Raw genomic sequence first — 19,458 nt, 5'->3', positions numbered from 1 at the left:
CCCACCTTATGAGTAACTTGATACCGTCTAATATATTCTGGGTCAAGTTCCTTTTGTAGGTGACCCTATGATGAACATCCAATCATCAACTTGAACTCTGTATGTCGACGTCGATTATCTGTATGTCATTCCTGCCGACTCTGGGCTTTTAGTCAGTAGCTTGCTTAATCATGTCGAGGCCATTGGAATACTAGAGTCGTAATTATTATTGTAGGAAACTTGATAAGTTATGGATAATCATTCCGGCTACCTTCGAAGTTAATCTCCCGGCTTGTGACATATCTTCTACCGTCTAATAGTGCGCTTAGTCTATTTAGTAGCTCGAGGGAGAAATGCGGTACTAAGACCTGTCTGTGCTCCTGACCTCTTCTTGGACTAATCTCAAGGCATTAATTATAATTAAAGTCCCTTTATCTGGGATATTAGATGAGGAAACCTCACGGAACCTTACCATTCTCCATGTTCTATAACTCCCTCTAATTTCAGCAGCATAGGTGCTCTTGATTAGACGCAAATGGGCTGATTCCTTAGCCTAATCACAACAACTCATATAGCACCCTACTCTTACCAAGTATAAAATGGGTGCGTAATGACGTGGATAATTTGGGAACCGTTAGCCTCGTATAGTCTTTCTCGACTCTTTTCAGAACTTTAACTGGCATTCGATCTTTTGGGTCCTTCTTCCACTCTTTTCCCAATCCTTAGGGTTGGCTACCAAATAATGTTGCAGTCCCCTCATATAACGGCGCTCGTAGTCGTTCTGTGCTTTGTCTAACATGATCTGGTGTAATTCCAAAAGAGTTTTGGCATGGAAGCTCGCTATCCTGTAGTAACCAGCTAGTTCAGTCAATTTTACTTAAACCTTTTCACAATTTCCCTTACCCCCGCTTATAATCCTCTAGACACATTATCTTGTGTCATTCTTTTACCTTTACAAGAATACAAGAGGGTACAAGAAGCATCCTAGAGTTACCTCGCCAGTCCTCATATCTTGCCTTGCCTTTCCTTCCTTCCTACACTCGAGGTCGGGGTAGATCTTTGGTCCAATCGTGGCCATGTCTTACTTCACCCATAGTACTAATTCTATCTCGGTTGTTTGGCTTAACTTATCTTTGCACCTCTCGGTAGTTAGTTGCAACTTGGTCTCCTTCGTTTGGGATAATGGCTGTGGGGACTCCGTAAGGTCCTACCATGTTTTTTTTTACTCTATAACCTTCCAGAGTCATCTGGCGCTAGAGTGCAAAATGAGTTTTGTAGTCCTGGTCATATTGTGGGATTTCCGACCTTAGGCACTGCTTTCTGTCATTTGTAAATTACATCAGCTGGTACCCTTACCTTTTTGGGTTTTGCTTTTTCTCCCTCAGAGTTGGCTACCAAGTGGTGTCAAAATTCCCTCGCCCACTGGCCTATATAGCCATTCTGCGGTTTTCCTCTCATTAACTAGTTCTATGTTGAAGAGTTGTGGCACTCAAGTGTGTCATCAGTTAGCAAATAGCTAATCCTTCTTGTTTTTCTTAAGACCTTGTTACAGTTTCCTTAACATATCTTATAATACCCTGGGTACATAATCTCATAGCGTTTCTCCGTTGCTAGTTCAGATTCTTCAATCTCATGTGATCATACCAGCACTTACGCATTAAGTTCCATCAGAATTTTGAAGTTAAGCGTGCTGGGGCGAGAGTAATATTGGGATGGGTGACCTCCATGGGAAGTCTTCATGTCGCGTTTCATTATAACCTTTTCCACGAGGTGCGGGCACTCAACTTAGCTCCAGATTTACCTCAGCGTTGTCTCGCGAGTCTTTATGTTTTGCCCTGTCTTTTCATCTGTTATCTTGCATCTAGTATTGGCATACACCTTTAGCTCCACGATCCTTTATTCACTTTATGTTCTCCTTATTTTCTACCACAGGAGGCTTTCTATTCCTTTTTCTTTATTTATTTATCTATCGCAATATCATTTGTGACTAACTCTATAACCAACATTTTGGCTTTTGGTCTAGCATACTGTCGTTATCCTTTGTAGTGTCTGTTGAATTATTAAATATCCTTTCATTGGTATATTCTTCTGTTTTTATATGCAGCCGCCTTCTAGTGTTATGTTGTTTAGGGTCTCATCACAAACTTCTTAACGCTACCTTATGTAGCATTCCGGCTTCCATCCAATTATTGGTAACTTCCGGACCTTTCCAACTTGGTTTAGCAAGATATCTTATCGAAGTTTAGACGTCTATTTCAAATTTATTACCATATCGATTGCCTTCACCTTACTTTTTCCATTTTCTCATTAACTTCCCCCCTTTAGAGGGTACTCGTACTTTCATTTGTTTGTACTTGTAGTCGTTCAATTTCAATTAGGCAGTACTAGTATTCCGACGATAACTATTCCAAGTTTTCTTGAAGCAGTGGCTTTGTCCCAACCTATATCCTTGTTTCTTGGGACGAATAAAAGTTGCATCGTTTGTTCCTTAAGTTTTCCATCCTCGTCCCTTAAGGGTTCCACTATTTTTGGGGCGATGTTGTGTACACGCGTCATTTTTTTTTATATCTTAAGCCCCATGCTCTTACTGCGTTCTCAATGCAGGCCTTTAACTTAGGCAACGCATACTATGTGTGTCTTACTAGTGGTTCCACTTTATCCCTGCATACTCGTATCACACTGTTCAGTTCATACTTACATATCCCCCTTTTTAACTCGTATATATATTTGGTTCCTGACATCTCTTTGAGGTGCTTCTATTACAAGTTCTTTCCCCAATTAGTCGGTGGCAAATTATAAACTATTATCGTACATCATTTTCCAACCATTGTTGGAAGAAATCAGAACCTCTTAAACATCACAGTACTTTTTTTTTAGTACTTGACCTACCTGGTCTCCTTCTGAATTTATCCTCGAGTTATGAACAACTCATCTAATTTACAATTAGGAGTTGAGGGCTTGGTATTTTTTTTCAAAAGAGTGAAACTCATTCGCGGGACATCTTATCCTTCATTCTGAGCCCTCTGTGTATATTCCTACAATACAAATACGGGTGGAGATACCGTAATCTGAACTTTACTACTTAAATAAGCCTTTGTTCCTCTGAAATAAAATTCTTCAAGTGAAAAGGGAGCCCCTTATTGACGAAATGAAGGGTACCTTTTACAACTTTACTTTAGCAGAATACGGGTACTCAGTATCAATTTCCAAGACATGTTATAAAGGTACGTTTTATTCCCTTTTCCCTGTTCTAGGAAATTTCCGCAGAGTTTCCTCTACACTCCTTACTATCTTAAAACCTACACGCAGAAAATACCAACAATGCCTCACAGGGCCAACATATATATATACATATCATATCACAGCCGCACAGGGCTTTCAATGTCATCTCATATCGCAGCCACACAGGGCATTCAACGTCAACAATAATATAAAAATACCGGACTTACCTCATATGTCTAACTTCAAACTGCATCTGTTGCACTTTCTGTCTGCTTTCCTTTCAGGTTTCAACTTTATATTTCAATACCTTACCTGACGAATATCTTTTGTGGCTTTACTTTACTTACCTGCATGCTTTGTAACTTTCCATGTCATCAATTACTTTTTTCTGTTGGTGTCGTCCTTCTGTTAAGATCCAAGGTTAGTATAAGGAATTTTTCCTATGACTCGGATCTAAAGCACGATCTCAGATATAGAAGAAATGTAACATCCTAAATGTCCTATAGCTTCCTGTTTATAGATGTGGCGCGCAACACATCGATAACCAAGACTCTATTAGACACGGTCTGCAGACACTCCGAGGACGAACTGCTCTGATACCACTTCTGTCACGACCCAAACCTGTAGGCCGCGACTGGGGTCCGACCTGGACTCCCCGTACACATATCTATTAGCTGAGGTCACATTGAATCATAAATAAGACAATATCATGTAATAGACCCCACTGGGCGATAACATTTTCATAAACTGTAGCCCTTTTTGTTTGTATCACAACATAACAGGGCACGCAAGCCGGCATGGCTGCCATAACATAATAATATACATCATATATCATGTAGACCCAGCTGAATCAAACTGACATACACAACCCACATATACATGTCTGCAAACCTCTAAACATATAAATGAAAACATATGGCGGGACAGGGCCCCTGCCGTACCCCTAAATGGATGAAATAATTTTTATACATCCGTGGACAGTATCAAAAACTAGGCCCCGATACAATGGAGCCTCTTCCAGCTGAGCTGCATGGAATCCTAAGCTGACGGACTCCCAAAACCTGCATCTGTACCTGCGGACATGAATGCAGCCCCCCCGAGAAAAGATGGTCAGTACGATATATGTACTGAGTATGTAAAACATAATACAATACAACTGGAAGCATATCTGAGATAGAGAATAGGGGATAAGATATCAATTTAGAAACCTGTACCTGTACTTTATGAATTACAAAAACATGCATGTTCGAGTCATATTATATAGCCGGCCCTTTCGGGGGTCCGGTGAATAATCTCTGTAAAACCATCATGGCCCCAGTGCCATCACCACCTTATTACAACACATCATCATATATTTATACACGTATCCTGGCCCTCTATTGAGGGACTCAGTGAATAATGCAGTGAACTATGCACGAGAACATATCCTGGCTCGGGACTCAAGGAAAGAAGTGTTACGGTATACACGAGTAGAGTAGTGAGTAACTATATGCAATTTCAATCGTTATTAGAGACTAGATAGAATAAGAAAGTTAAGCTTTTATTTGAGAACCCGAGTAACGGTGTAGTCATCTCGAGTGTCCTCTAAATGCCATTATGGGCTGTCTCAATTATAATCTCGGGGCTCCTAGACATGTGCTAAAGTAAAGCCAAATCACTTATGGAACAAGAAACATTTGTTAACAAATAGTCTGTAAGACTTGGAGCCTGTACAATTGTTACCTTTTTAACATATAAAAGTTTCCAGGGAAATAGTTCAACTACTGTAGGAGTTCTATATTCAGAAGTAAATAAGAGATGTTTGAGGATGGAGTTACCCCAGAGCTCAGATCATATTCAACTTACAACTAAGACAAAGACATGCCCAAAAGAAGAAAGAGAATAAGCTTTATGTAGTCTGTACTTTGTTTTAGATGACCTTCATACACATATTTCATACCCGGCCCATTATAGGGCTCGGTGAGCCACTATGGCATTCAAATCTCACTTTCGTACCAAATACATATCAAGAGAAGGGAAAGATAGTTTCCCATACACTATTCTTTAGCACGTAGAAGCCTTAACAGGTAATACTCAATCCTTGTAGGGGTATTAACACTTAACTGTAGTTAGGGATTATGGGGCATACCTGGAGTTCTGGGAATGGAATTATTCCCACATTCCACATACAATTCACTTAAGGCTAAAACTTGCCAAAAGGAAAGAAAGATAATTGTACGTGCTTATACCAAAACATGCCAAGAGAAAGCTTTACATACCTTGTCTGAATTATTCCTTATCCTGCTTGCTTCGCCGTCCATTTAACCTATTCAACATGAAAGTAATATTAATAACAACTACTCTTAAATTTCCAGCATCTTGGATTACGCCTTAATGTTAATGGAATCTATTTCCTTAGTCGTTTCCTCGACTAGTCCTTTAGTTTGTTAAGGCATTAACGAAAATTGGGAAGCACCTCCCCTATAATGTGCCCCATCCAAATTTCCAATTAGGTCCCTAAGACCTACAGCCAACCAACAACAACAACCTACAGCAATTCATATCAACAATATACAGCATAAACTCCAAATGACTTATTCGAAAATACGATATCAAAATAGGGTGTCTAGCCTTTATTTTTGTAATGCCTTTAATTATACGTAACGAGGGGTCATGGGGTCTCAACCAGCAGCACCCTAACCCACAGTAAGACATATTTAGTCCCTGCAACAACAAGCCATACCCCTGCAGCAGCAACTCACAAGAACGACACTTTATTTCGATGACAATTCACTTCTAGCGACTCCAATTCAGTTTATTTCGAACGTCGAGCATTTCTATGACATTCTTAAACTTCCAGCAGAATACAAGGGGTGTAATACACCATATAACAATACCATAACTCCAATTTAAAAGGAAAGGCCTTACCTTACGTTACACTTGTCAAACACGCCAAAACTATCCAAAATGTGAAATCTGGACAGCTTACTGTTTTACCTTGTCGCTTCGTTTCGAAGGGGTAATGGAGGGAAACAGGATTTACGTCCTTCATGAAAGTTATATACATATGTCTTAGGGTCGCAAATAATTTAGAATCATCCCTACATCAATTTTGTACAAAAAGATATGACCAAAATACTTACAGCTGTCCGTGTAGAATTTCCAAAACCAAATTTGAGCAGTACCTCCTCTACACTTCATCACCCATTTTCAAGCTGATACAAGTATAACTGGATTTTGGAGTATGAATGAAAGTTATAGAAACACGAAATACCTTTCCAAAACATATTAAATCACTCAAAACGAATCTGTACACAAGAAGTTATACCAATATTACTAACCACTGTCCCTTCCAAAAACGGGTTTATTAATTAACGTTTTCTCTTATTTTCTCTTCCAAATTCCAATTGCAAAGCTGGAGTTTTACTTCCATGAAGGTCTTAAAATACATATATACGTATCCACGTACTTAAGGTACACCGTATATAATTAATTCACGGAAGAAAATTGGAAAACTAACCTTAAATCTTCAACAACAATGGCTGCCTCTCTATTTCCCTCTTTCACGTTTTTTTTCTCCAAGGCTGCTGCTATTTTTGTATAATGAACAACTAAGGAGTCCTATACATATATATATATATGGTGACACGTGTCATCCCCTAAGGGTGACACGTGTCAAGCCCTTATTGGGCCATCTCAACACACGGCCAATGGGGTGCTGCCACGTGGCAGTGGGGTCCACCTCCCCCAAGCAGGTGGGTCACCTACTTGACCCCAAGCAGGTGGGTCACCTGCCTGCTTGAGGTGCTGCCACGTGTCGCTTCTTCATTGGCTACCACGTGTCGTCTTTTTTTTTCCTTCCTCGCGGGCTCGTAATCTCGTCTTATTTTATGTACCTATGTAATCCATGCTACGTAAGTTTGATATATGCTTATGTAGCTCAAGTGCATATGACTTTTAACTTAGTAGCTTACATAGGTAAATTGAGTCCTACGACTCATTACTTGGCCTCCAATTCCTTCCGGACTCTTATGATTTCATCTCCAGCCTTCTCTAGTATGGGGTATCACATTCTCCCTTCCTTAGAGCCGTTTGATAGTGTCGTAACTTAAGTGGCTCACATGCTAGCTTCTAAGTAACTTAAGGGACATTCCGAGTTCGAAGATGTGGGGTGTAACAGATGGTACCCTAGGGGGATGCTACGTTTCCCTTCATATATATATATATATATATATATGTACGGTGCTGAATAAGTCTTTATTCTTCCTTAGAACAACAAAAAAAGAAAGAGAAATAAGGAGAGAAAAACGTAGAAGGCTAGAGGGAGGATACGGGTTTGGCCCTTTTGAGGTAAGCCTCCGACTTTCATTCTGTGAATTAATTATACAGGGTATACTACGATGAAATGAAGGTGTTAGTAATGTAAATTTATGGTTTGGATCAGCACCGATGGGATAACAAACAGCCCCAAATAGTCCGCTAATTTTCAGCCCGCTAAGAAACTTCCAAGGCTAGTTTTAACAAGTTTTGGATAAGGTAAGGTCGTTCCTTTTAATTTGGATTTTATAATGTTGTTATGTAGTGTATTAAACAGCTTGTATATGGATGGATATATGAAAATTCCCTAAATATACTTGACATTGGAAACAATCTAAATTTGAGTCGTTATATTTAAATTATAGTCGAGTAAGGTGTTGTGCTTATGGTGCTGCGGCTGTAGTTGGTGTTGTGTTGTGTTTCAGGGCTGCAACACCTTATAAAATAGGTGTGGTTGCTACTGGTTTCATCTACATAACTCTCTGTTACGTATGGTTTAAGATTTTACAAAATAGAGACTAGAAACCCTAGTTTGTATATCGCAATTTTGAGCGAGTCGGTTGGAGTTTGTATTGTGTAATGTTGATGTGAATTTCTTGTTTATATGCTGCAGGATGTTGTTGTTTGTATTCTGTAGTAATAAGGGATGTAATTAGAAATTTGGATAGGGTATGTTATAGTGGAGGTGCTGCTCGATTTCCATTAACTCCTTAACTAACTAAAAGACTAGTCGAGACTAGTCGAGAAAGGCAGATAAGGAATTGATTCCTATAGGTGCTTGGTTGTGAATTTAAAAGCTGGAAAGTTGAAGTCACTAACATTAGTATTAATTTTGTGTTAAATAGGTTAAAGGAGTACCGAAGCGAGCTTGAATGCGATTAATCCATAACAGGTATGTAAAGCTTATCTCTTCCTTTCTTTTGGCATGTCTTCAAGTTAAGTAATGAATGATGTGAGATTGAGGGTAAATATACTCATAAATGCCCAGCATAATTCACGGCCCCCACCTACTTCTTGATGAAAACACTTTTACAGTAAGTGAACTAGGGCTTCTTAAGCCTTCCATACGTTAGGAAGTATTGAGTATGTAAAGCTATCCTTCTTTTCTCTTGGCATTTCTTAGCCATAAGTGATGGATATATGAAATGTGGGGTAATTCCATTCATAGAACCCCAAATATGATTCATAATTCTTATCCACTGCTTGATATGAAAAATCTTGCAATAGTTGAGTTGTTTCCTTTCAAGTTTTCTACATGTTGAAAAGAAGTATGCGTAAAGCCTATCTCTCCTTTCTTTTGAAATCTCTTAAATGTAAGTGAATTGATATATTATATGAGTTTGGAGGGAGTTCCATTCATAAGTTTCGGGCATAGCTCATGACTCGTGTTCGCTCCTGAATGCTAGAAGTCCTAAAGTAGTTGAACTACTACCCTCGAGCCTTCTATATGTTTAGTAGTTACTGAGCACGTAAGCTCCTATTTCTAAAGAATCTGTGATGATAAATGTCTATGATTGCATAAGCTATGTAGCATTATCTTGATGCAAGTCTATGATTTCTGAGACTCTATTTGATATGGCCCCTAATGGAATTTAGAGGATATTTGAGATGATGATCATTTTGATCCTCGAATGATAGTTCATGATTATTGTTATACCTAATCTCAGATGATGATCTATTTGCATATGGTGACTCACTACTCTACTAGTGTATGCTGCTAATACATCTTCTACCGAGTCCCATAAAGTGTTGGGTATGACCGAGTCCCATAAAGAGATGGATACAATATATGATGACATAATTATTCACTGAACCCATGAAGGGCCGGGAATGACCAAGTTCCATAAAAGACAGGGTACAATATATGATGATATAAGCATTCACTGAGTCCTATGAAGGGCCGGGTACAATCGAGTCCCATAAAGGGCCAGGTACGATTGAGTCCCAAAAAGGACCGGGTACGATATATGATAGTATAATATTTTATCGAGTCCCTAACTAGATGGTCGGGTACGAAGAATATATGCATATGATAACCTAATGAAACCTTTGTGACACCGAGTCCTATAGTGGGCCGGGTAAGATATGGGAGGATGATATACATGCCCTCATTTTCTAAGATGTAGGTGTAGTAATTTATTAAATGTTATACTTGTTTCCTGCATCCTTAATTCTGTGTAATCTCATTTATGCTGTGTTATGCTTTATATACTCAGTACATATATCGTACTGACCCCCTTTCTTCGGGGGGATGTATTTCATGCCCGCAGTTACAAATATTCATTTCGGGGATCCGCCAACTTAGGATTTCCACTCAGCTATGTGGGAAGTGTTCCACTAATCTTTTAATGTATATGTATGTTTATTCAGGGTTACAGCGGGGGACCTGTCCCGCCATATGTTGATGTTACTATTCTTAGAGGTCTGTTGTCACGTGTATGTGGGTTAAGTGTAAGCTGTCTCAATTATGCCTATATGACGTGTTGTAAATGTTTTGATATTATGGCAGTCTTGTCGACTCGTATGCCTTTTCGTTATATGGTATGAATGAAAGAGGCTACATGTACATGAAAAAGATTTTGACCCATTGGGGTTTTTTTCTATGTAGCATCACATTATTCAGAGTTCAAATTGCCTATAGCTAATAGGTATGTATACGGGGATCCAGGTCGGACCCCAGTCGAGGCCTACGGGGTTGGGTCATGAAAAAAGTGGTATCAGAGCAATTCTTCCATGGAGTGCCTATAGACCGTGTCTAGTATAGTCTTTTTTACCGATGTGTTGTGCGCTACATCTATAAATAGGAGGCTACAGGATATTTAGGATGTTACCTTTTTTTTCATATCTCAGATCATTCAATAAAATCGAGGCACAGGAAGTGAAATTCCCTATAAGTAACCTATGATTTTAGCAGAAGGACAACATCGATAGAAGAAAGTGATTGACGATATTGGAAGTTACAAAGTACCCAAGTAAGCCAAGGCAGGAAAGATATGTGCCAGGTAAGGTATTGAAATACGATTGACATGTAAAGTCAAAATTTGAAAGGAAAAGTAGATGAAAAGTCTAACAGACGCAGTTCGAGTTGGACATGTGAGGTAAGTCCATCATTTTATACTATTATTATTATTGAAAGCCCTATATGGTTGCGATATGAAATAATATTGAAAGCCCTGTGTGGATGTGTTATGATATGAATATATATATATATATATATATATATATTGGCCTTGTGAGGCATTGTTGATATTTCCTGCATGCAGGTGTTGAGATAGGGAGAAATACAAAGGAATCTCTGCCCAAATTTTCCTAAAATAGAAGGAGAATGAGATATAGGGTTATAGTATGCCTTGTCCATAATAAGAACGAGAGTTGATTAAACTACGAGTATGGATGACTTCGAGAAATAAGTTAATTACTGAAGTGATAGTAATGGTAATGAGGAGGTCAATATTGGTATGAGAAAACTTAAGAGTAAGTAAAGGAAGTGAAACAAGTATGAAAAAATAGACTACAACTGTGTGGTAGTACAATGAAATGTGTGGAGCAGAGTAAGCTAAAAGCAAGAAAGGCTATGACTAAAATGGAATGCACTTGGTACAAATTGTACAAGAATAGTATACAAACTACAAATGTTGGTATGTTAAGGGTGAGATCAAGTGGTTACTTGATAAAAACAATAAGAATTCAATAACAACAGGGTAATTGCAATATTTCAGATACATCAAAGGGAAGTATAAGATGGCTTGAGGCAAAACTATTGAGACATGACTAGTATTGAGGGCAAAAGCCATAGTGAGCCCTGACATCAATCGAAGGAGGTAAATGATAATATAGAGCCTGCATGAAGACTAGTGGGGCAATGCTAAGGCATTTTCTAGGCTGATCTAAGTACCTACTCAGGTTCGTGTAAAGATTGCAATATGATGTGGGGCAAGAGAACTAGAAAGAAGAGCTGAGTAAAGGCATAGTAGAATATGCCTGGAGTGTTGCAAGTTGGGGTAAGAGAAATTATATGACAACGTAAACAAAATTGGGAATTAGAAGCCAAGTAACCTATTACAGGAAATGGAAATCCTGACATGTAAATGAAAAGCAGTTAATATGGATTATAGTACAGGCTAACCTCGCATTCTACGAAAGCATGATTTCAGATGGGTTATGGTAGATAGGCTGACAGAATCAACTCATTCTCTTCCAGTTAGGAAGAAATATTCAGCTAAGGGTTATGCTAGATGATATATTAAGAAAATAGTAAGATTTCACGAAGTTCCCACATCTATTATCTCAGACAGGAAAGTTCAACTTACAGCTAACCGCTGGAGATCATTCTGAAAGGGGTTGGGAACATAGGTTCCCTATGTCTATAGTAATTCTAAACTCCTAGATTATTTGAGTTGATGAATAAAAGGACTATGGATGAAAACTATTTCAAAGAATTCCTAAAGTCCTCGCAAGACCTTATGAGACTAGTTAACATTCGAGGACGAATGTTCTAAAGGGGGGAAGGATGTTATTCCCCATAATTTTGTACTTCAAAAAGATTTCTTAAACTTCTTAAAGGGGGCCAAGTGACCAAGATCATCTATAATGTTATAAAATAACTCTAAGGAAGGGAGGATGTGATGCCCCATAAGTGGGAAGGTTGGAGATAGGGTTATAAGGATTTGAAACAAGTTGGGGGACAAAATAAAAAGTCATGGGACTCGACTTACTTGCATAAGCTACCAACTTGGACGTCTTACATACTTAAGCTACTGGTGTACATGCTGAGCTACATAGGTTCTAAAAGTGAGATGAGATTATGAACCCACGGAAGAGGAGAAAGAAGGCGTAGCACCTACTCGGAAGCAAGAAGGTGATGCACCTACTTGGACTAAGTAGGTGACACACCTACTTAAGGTGGACCCCACGCTGCCACATGGTAGCGTATGATTGGCTACATGGAATGAGGTGGCACCCTTGGGGGCTACCATATGTGACCCCTAGGGGGATGCCATGTGTCCCTTCATATATATATGTGTGTATGGTGCTAAATAAGTCTTTATTATTCCTTAGAACAACAAAAAAGGAAAGAGAAAGAAGGAGAGAAAGACGTAGAAGGCTAGAGGGAGGCTACGGGTTTGGCCCTTTTGAGGTAAGTCTCCGACTTTCTTTCTGTGAATTAATTATACAGAGTATACCAGGATGAAATGAAGTTGTTAATAATGTAAATTGACAGTTTGGAGAAGCACCGAAGGGATAACAAACAGCCCCAAATAGTCCACTAATTTTCAGCATGCTAAGAAACTTCCAAGGCTAGTTTTGACAAGTTTTGGATAAGGTAAGGTCGTTCCTTTTAATTTAGAGTTTATGGTGTTGTTAGGTAGTGTATTAAAGATCTTTTATGTGGCTGGATATATGAAAATTCTCTAAATATACTTGACGTTGGTAACAATCTAAATTGGAGTCGTTATAGTTAAATTGTAGTCGAGTAAGGTGTTGTGCTTATGGTGCTGCGGCTGTAGGTGGTGTTATGGTGTGTTGAATGGATGGAACATGTTATAAAAGAGGTGTGGGTGCTTCTGGTTTCAGCCACATAAACCTCTATTATGTATGTGTATTGTTGATCAACATCATTTTCAGCATCTTAGCCTTAGAAAAAGTTGAGAGAAAAGCTAGAGAGCAAGAATAAGAGAGCTACGGCTAGGGTTCTTCCAAGTTAAGTTTCCCTATTTATTTCCGTGAATTAATTATTTAAAGTATCCTATGGTGATATGATGGTGTTTAACAACATAAAATTTATTGTTAGGGCAAAGAGGAAGTTTTTGTTCTTGTTAACAAACCCGTTTTTGAATGATACTGCTGTTAGTAAAACGAGTATAACTCCTTGTGTAAGGCTTCATTTCAAGTGATTCAAGATGTTTTGGAAATCTATCTCATAGGGATATAACTTTATTTAGCCTCTAAACCCCAGTTTTGATTATCTCTGCTAGAACAAGGGTGATGAAGTATGGGCGAGGTGTTGCCCAGATTTTGTTTTGGAAATCCTACACGGATTGTTGTTTGTATTTTGAGCATATCATTTTGTACAAAATTACGGTAGGGGTGATTTGAAATTGTATGTGACCTTAACACACATTTATATAACTTTCCTTGAGGCCACAAATCCTGTTTCTCTCAATTACCCCTTTGAAACTAAGCGACAATATAAGATAGTAGGATGTCCAAAATTCATGTTTTGATAGTTTTGGCGAGTTTGATGAGTTTAGCATAAGGTAAGGTCTTTCCTTTTAATTTGGAGTTTAAGATGTTGTTATTAAGTGTATTACACATCGTGTAGGTGGCTGTAAATATGAAAATTCAATAAATATGCTTGACATTAGGAACAATTTAAATTGGAGTCGTTATAGTTGAATTGAAGTCGGGGTAAGGTGTTGCGCTTGTGGTTCTGTGGCTGTAGGTGGTGTGGTGATGTATTTCAGGGACTAAAAGTATTCTATAATATATGTAGGTGCTTCTGGTTGCAGCCACACGACCCTCTGCTTCGTAAGGTTAAAGGTTTTACGAAGTAAAGACTAGAAACCCTATTTTGGATATCATAATTTTGAGCGAGTCGTTTAGAGTTTGTATTGTGTACTGTTGATGTGGATTGCTTGTATATATGCTGCAGGGTGTTGTTGTTGGTTGGTTGTAGTGATTAGGGACTTAATTAGAAATTTGTATAGGGCATGTTATAGAGGAGATGCTGCCTGAATTTTGTTAACTTCTTAAATAACTAATAGACTAGTTGAGGAAGGCGAATAAGGAATTGGTTCCTATGGATAGTTGGTGACAGAATTAAAAGTTGGAAAGTCAAAGATTATTAATACTGGTATTATCTTCATGTTAAATAGGTTCAGAGAATGACGAGACAAGGCGGGTTCAAAGCAATCTATAAGAGGTATGTGAAGCTACCCTTTCTTCTCTTTTGGCATGTCTTAGATGTAAGTGTTCTGTATGTGAAATTGGGAGTTATTCCATTCGTAAAGCTCCGATTACAATTCATAATTCTTATCCACTTCATGATGGTGGAACTTTTGTAATAGTCAAACTATTTCCTTTTTAAGGTTTTTTTTATATGATAAAATGTAATGTATGTAAAGCCTATTCTTTCTCTTCTTTTGGCATGTTTTCAAGTTAAGTAGTGAATGATATGAGCTTGAGAGTAAATCTACTCATAAATGCCAAGCGTAATTCACGACCCTTATTTATTTCTTAATGAAAGCACTCTTACAGTAATTGAAGTAGGACCTCTCAATCCTTCCATACGTTAGGAAGTGAGGAGTACATAAAGTCTATCCTTCTTTTCTGTTAGCATATCTCAGTCCTAAGTGGATTGTGTATGTAATATGGGAATAATTCCATTCATAGAACCCTGAGTAAGGTTCGTCAATCTTATTCACTTCATGATATTAGAACTCCTGTGATAGTTGAGTTATGGACTTGTAAGTCTTCTACCTGACAAAAAGTAGTATACGTGAAACCTATCCCTTCCTTCTTTTGACTAGTAGGATGTAAGTGAAGCGATATATGGTATGAGTTAGAGGTGATCCCATTTATAGGTTTTGGGTATAAATCATGACTTGTACTCACTTCTTGAGGTTAGGATTCTTAAAGAGGTGAAACTCCTATTCCTCGACCCTTCTATTAGTTGAGTAATGATTGGATGTGTAAACTCTTATACCTAGAGACTCTTTGACACATCTTATGATGATATTCGGGAGATGGTTGTTACGTTACTAGGTTTTGTGTGCATGTATATGCATTATTATATGTATAGGGATCGGGCCTATGTTCCTTGGAACTAACGTGTTATATGTATAGGGATTGGGCCGTATATTCCTCAGCACTAACGTGTTATATGTATAAGGATCGAGCCATATGTTCATCGGCACTAACGTATTATATATATAGATCGGGGCAAACACTCCTCGGTACTAACATATTATATGTGTAGGGATTGGGCCAGACGTTCCTCGGCACTAACCTATCATATCTATATAGATCGAGCTATACATCCCACAGCGCTAATAGTATGCATATGCCCACGATGATAAACTGATGCATTTGTAACGTCGGTTCCCCAAGAGGGCCGGATATGGTACGTGATAAGGATATACATGACCTTACTTTGTAAGGTGCAGGTACAGTACCCTATTAAATACTAAACTTGATTTCCTGCATGCCTATGTCAGTTGTTATCTCAGATACGTTATGCTTATATACTCAGTACATATGTCATACTGATGCTCCTTTCTTTGGGGGGGTGCATTTCATGCTAACAGGTACAGACACAGGTTTTGGGAGTCCGCCAGTTGAGGATTCCACTCAGTCAGTTTGGAAGAATCTCTATTGATTCGGAGCCGAGTTGTAGTACCAAACCTCCTGTGTATATATTTATTTATTCAGAGGTACGTCGGGGGCCCTGTCCCACCATATGTTACTACTAATGTTCTTAGAGGTCTGTGGACATATGTGTACGTGTAAGTTCTATTCAGTTATATCTACATGATGTATTGTAAATATTAAGATACTATAGCAGCCTTGTCGGCTTGCACGCCCTTTCATGATAAAATATAAATAAAAGAGGCTACAAGCATGAAAATGCTATGACCCACTAGGGTTCTTATGTATAGTTCTTATATTGATCATTACATCCGCTAGATATGTATACGGAGGCCCAGGTCAGACCCTAGTCGTAACCCACGGGGGTTGGGTCGTGACATAAAGTAGGCACGGTTGCCTATGAGTTAGACTTACCAACTGATTTGGAAGCAGTACATCTGGTATTCTATGTGTCTATGCTTCAAAAATTCATTGGCGACCCTTCTAGAGTATTTCCCTTGTAGGACATTTAGGTGACTGAAGAGCTGTCCTACAAGGAACAGCCAGTGGCTATCTTAGATTGTCAGATAAGGAGATTGTACACCAAAGATGTGCCTTCTATTAAAGTATTATGGCACAACAATCACCGAGAAGAAATGACTTGGGAGTCTGAGGAAGATATGAAGAAGAAGTATCCTCAGTAGTTTTCTGCACCCATAGGTAACCTAAATCCTTTATTTACCTATGTTGGTTAATCAATAAATTATGTGAAATAGCAGTATAAAGAAAATCCTCCCTAAGATATTCATAAACCCCAAGATCCACCGCTAACTCCAAAAATCTCTAACGGTCATCTCCTCCTTCTCTATCTTACACTGTTCATCTCCGGTCAGTTCTGAATGGCTTCACCGCCGCCGGTGAAGCTCCCGTGGCCACCAAATATAGATCATCAAACATCACCAGCTAATGACACTATGAATCTACAAAATAATACTGCAATTTCAAGTGAAGCTGGTTTGAATCAACAACAATCGATCGGTCAACAAAATACTGATGCAATCACTGTCTCTGAAGAGGAGCTGAGAATTGCACACAAGATCATCAATTTTCAGAAATATTGTTTGATTCGAGTATCAAGAACTATGGTAGATGATTCCTTATCTTTTGGACTACATATAGTCCAAAAATTGGATCAAACCACCACACCATTTGAGAGCACTGATCAGGCGATGCCTGAGAGAAACATCGCAGAGTCGCCGGAGTTGTGCCTTCATATTCGAAGGGGCTCCGGCGACATTCGAGATAGTGGACCCCCTGGGGTTTGTTCCCCATCTCATGGCGCTCCTACCACCAAAATTTCAACCCAAATGGACAGTGAAATCGTTGGGGACGATGGTACCGACGAGGTTGCCGGAGCTCAGGCGACATTTTCAGGTGGAAACCAATGCAAAATGGGGCATTTCATTGATACAAATACACCCCACCAGCAACTCACAAACACTAGAGAAGGAATCAAATCCTCTCAAATTAGCTCGAATTTGCCAAATCTACAGGGTCACTGTTAGAGTGCCGGCGCCAGAGCTCCGGCGAACCATTTGTCACAAGATCAAATCCAAAATGTCCCTAAGGGCAATGCGCAACTTCCCATCCATAAGAGGTGTCTCGAATCATCAACAACAAATTCAAATTCAAAAAGTCGTCGAGACACTCGTCAAGGTGATATGCATATTTTCACTGATAATCAAGCTGAAGAACACACATTGGTTCAAGACCAATATCAATAATATGGTCAATTCAATCAACTAAAGGATGATATGCACACAATTGATAATGTAAAGTCGATGCATCTTTTTTCCAAAAATGATAAACATGCCTCAGGAACTTCACAGCAATGTAACAGTGCTAATGATACAGACCTTCAAGGTAAGACCAATCCTTCCAACTTGATATACTCTGAGACTGCCAATTTGAAATCTAGTGAAGTTCTTTTGCAACCTAATGCAAATGTAATCCCTAGTAATGCTGTAGGTAACTCCTTGCAGGGCACTGATCATACCAAAATCAATTCTAAAAGCAGCCCTGAAATTCCTACCAAAATGCCTAACAATTCTATTCCTCAAACTAGCAACCAGCTACACACTCAACAGCCTACCACCACCCACAATATCTTCCCTAAGGTGTCTAGTAATTTTGACATCCAGGTTCAAACTAGCAACCTAAGGTGTCCATCAGCTATGCTTATGTTGGTCCTAGACATGTTGGAACTAACTAGATGGTATGATGTGGTCCATGCGAATGGAAGGTAAAGATAGATGTGATTAATTAAGTATGAGTATCAAACAAAAAGAGAAATAGACAGTTATGAACTGGAGGTATAGTATGATGAAAAGGTATTAAGACAGGGCCACTACTACAATGAAGTTGATATGGTTTTAAACACGATTAGAAGTGAGCCTTAAGCACACGACAAAGATGCAAGCTCAGGAGGCATAAAGAAGTATTGTGTATACGTGACTCCACCTTGATGATTAGTGAGATCCTACAAGGAGAGGGAATGTCGATTTGTAGAACAACTGCTGCATTACGAGATTATTAGAAGAATAAGCGGTGTCCACTGGAGTAAGGTTAGTCGAATGATGGAGGTTGAAACACAAATCAACCAAGTGTAAGTACTCTCGAGTGGAGAATTTGAACCAATTATGAGCCGCGCTAATTACTAATTGGGATGAATGGAATGTGGCTTTGAATGCACTGCTACATTACGAATATTACTAGAGTATCAATCGTTAGATGAGATTTTATACGATATATTCCAAATGCTAAAGCACCCTATGGCTGTGCTAGGGTTTCCTATAAAAGCAACCTAATGTATGGAAGATTTAACAGAACATGTAGATATGGTGCAGCACATTAAATATGTTGGAGTGGAATCATTCGCGTGTGAATAGCTGAAAATAAACGGAGGATGACATGGGTACACCCTAAACGGGGGGAAGTGGACAAGAGAAGTACAAGTGTAAGAGAAAATCAACTGCGCTATCGTATGTAAATAGGAACGCTTAAACTTCAAATGAGACCCCATAAGGGATGGACGCGATCATACCCGCACTAGGATGAGAGTAGCATTGGGATAGGTGACCCCCTAGGAAGTGAGAAAGGGAACGAAACAAGTACGACAAAAAGAGATTATAAAGGCGTGTTAGTACAACGACATATATAAAACAGAGTAAGCCAAGAGCAGAAAAGATTATGACTGAAATACAGCGCACCTCATGAAAATGGCACAAGAATAGTTGTGCAGCCTACGAACATTGGCATACTAAGAGTGAGGTCAAATGATTACTCAATAAAAGAAAGTCAGTAATAGCAATGTGATTGCCATATTTAGAATATATTAAAGAAAAGTGTAAGATGGTTCGAGGCAGAACTATTAAGATATAATCGGTACTAAGGACAAAAGCCATAGCGGAGCCCTAACCTCGACCGAAGGAGGTAAGCCGCTAGTATAACGAAACTAAAGCATTTTCTAAATGGCTCTACGTACCTACACATGTTTGTGTAAGAATTGCAATATAATGTATGGTAAGAAAACTGGAGAGAAGATCTGAGCAAAAG

The 19,458-nt window shown here is 38.9% G+C and overlaps 1 pseudogene; it reads left to right on the top strand.

Annotated features, from left to right (window-relative positions):
* Positions 1-1,609: 1,609 nt before the first annotated feature.
* Positions 1,610-1,729, top strand: LOC129897979 (5S ribosomal RNA; annotated as a pseudogene).
* The last annotated feature ends 17,729 nt before the right edge of the window (positions 1,730-19,458 follow it).

This window comes from Solanum dulcamara, chromosome 7 (genome assembly GCF_947179165.1).
Source record: "Solanum dulcamara chromosome 7, daSolDulc1.2, whole genome shotgun sequence".
Lineage (NCBI taxonomy): Eukaryota > Viridiplantae > Streptophyta > Magnoliopsida > Solanales > Solanaceae > Solanum > Solanum dulcamara.
This window is presented reverse-complemented; position numbering and strand designations above follow the sequence as displayed.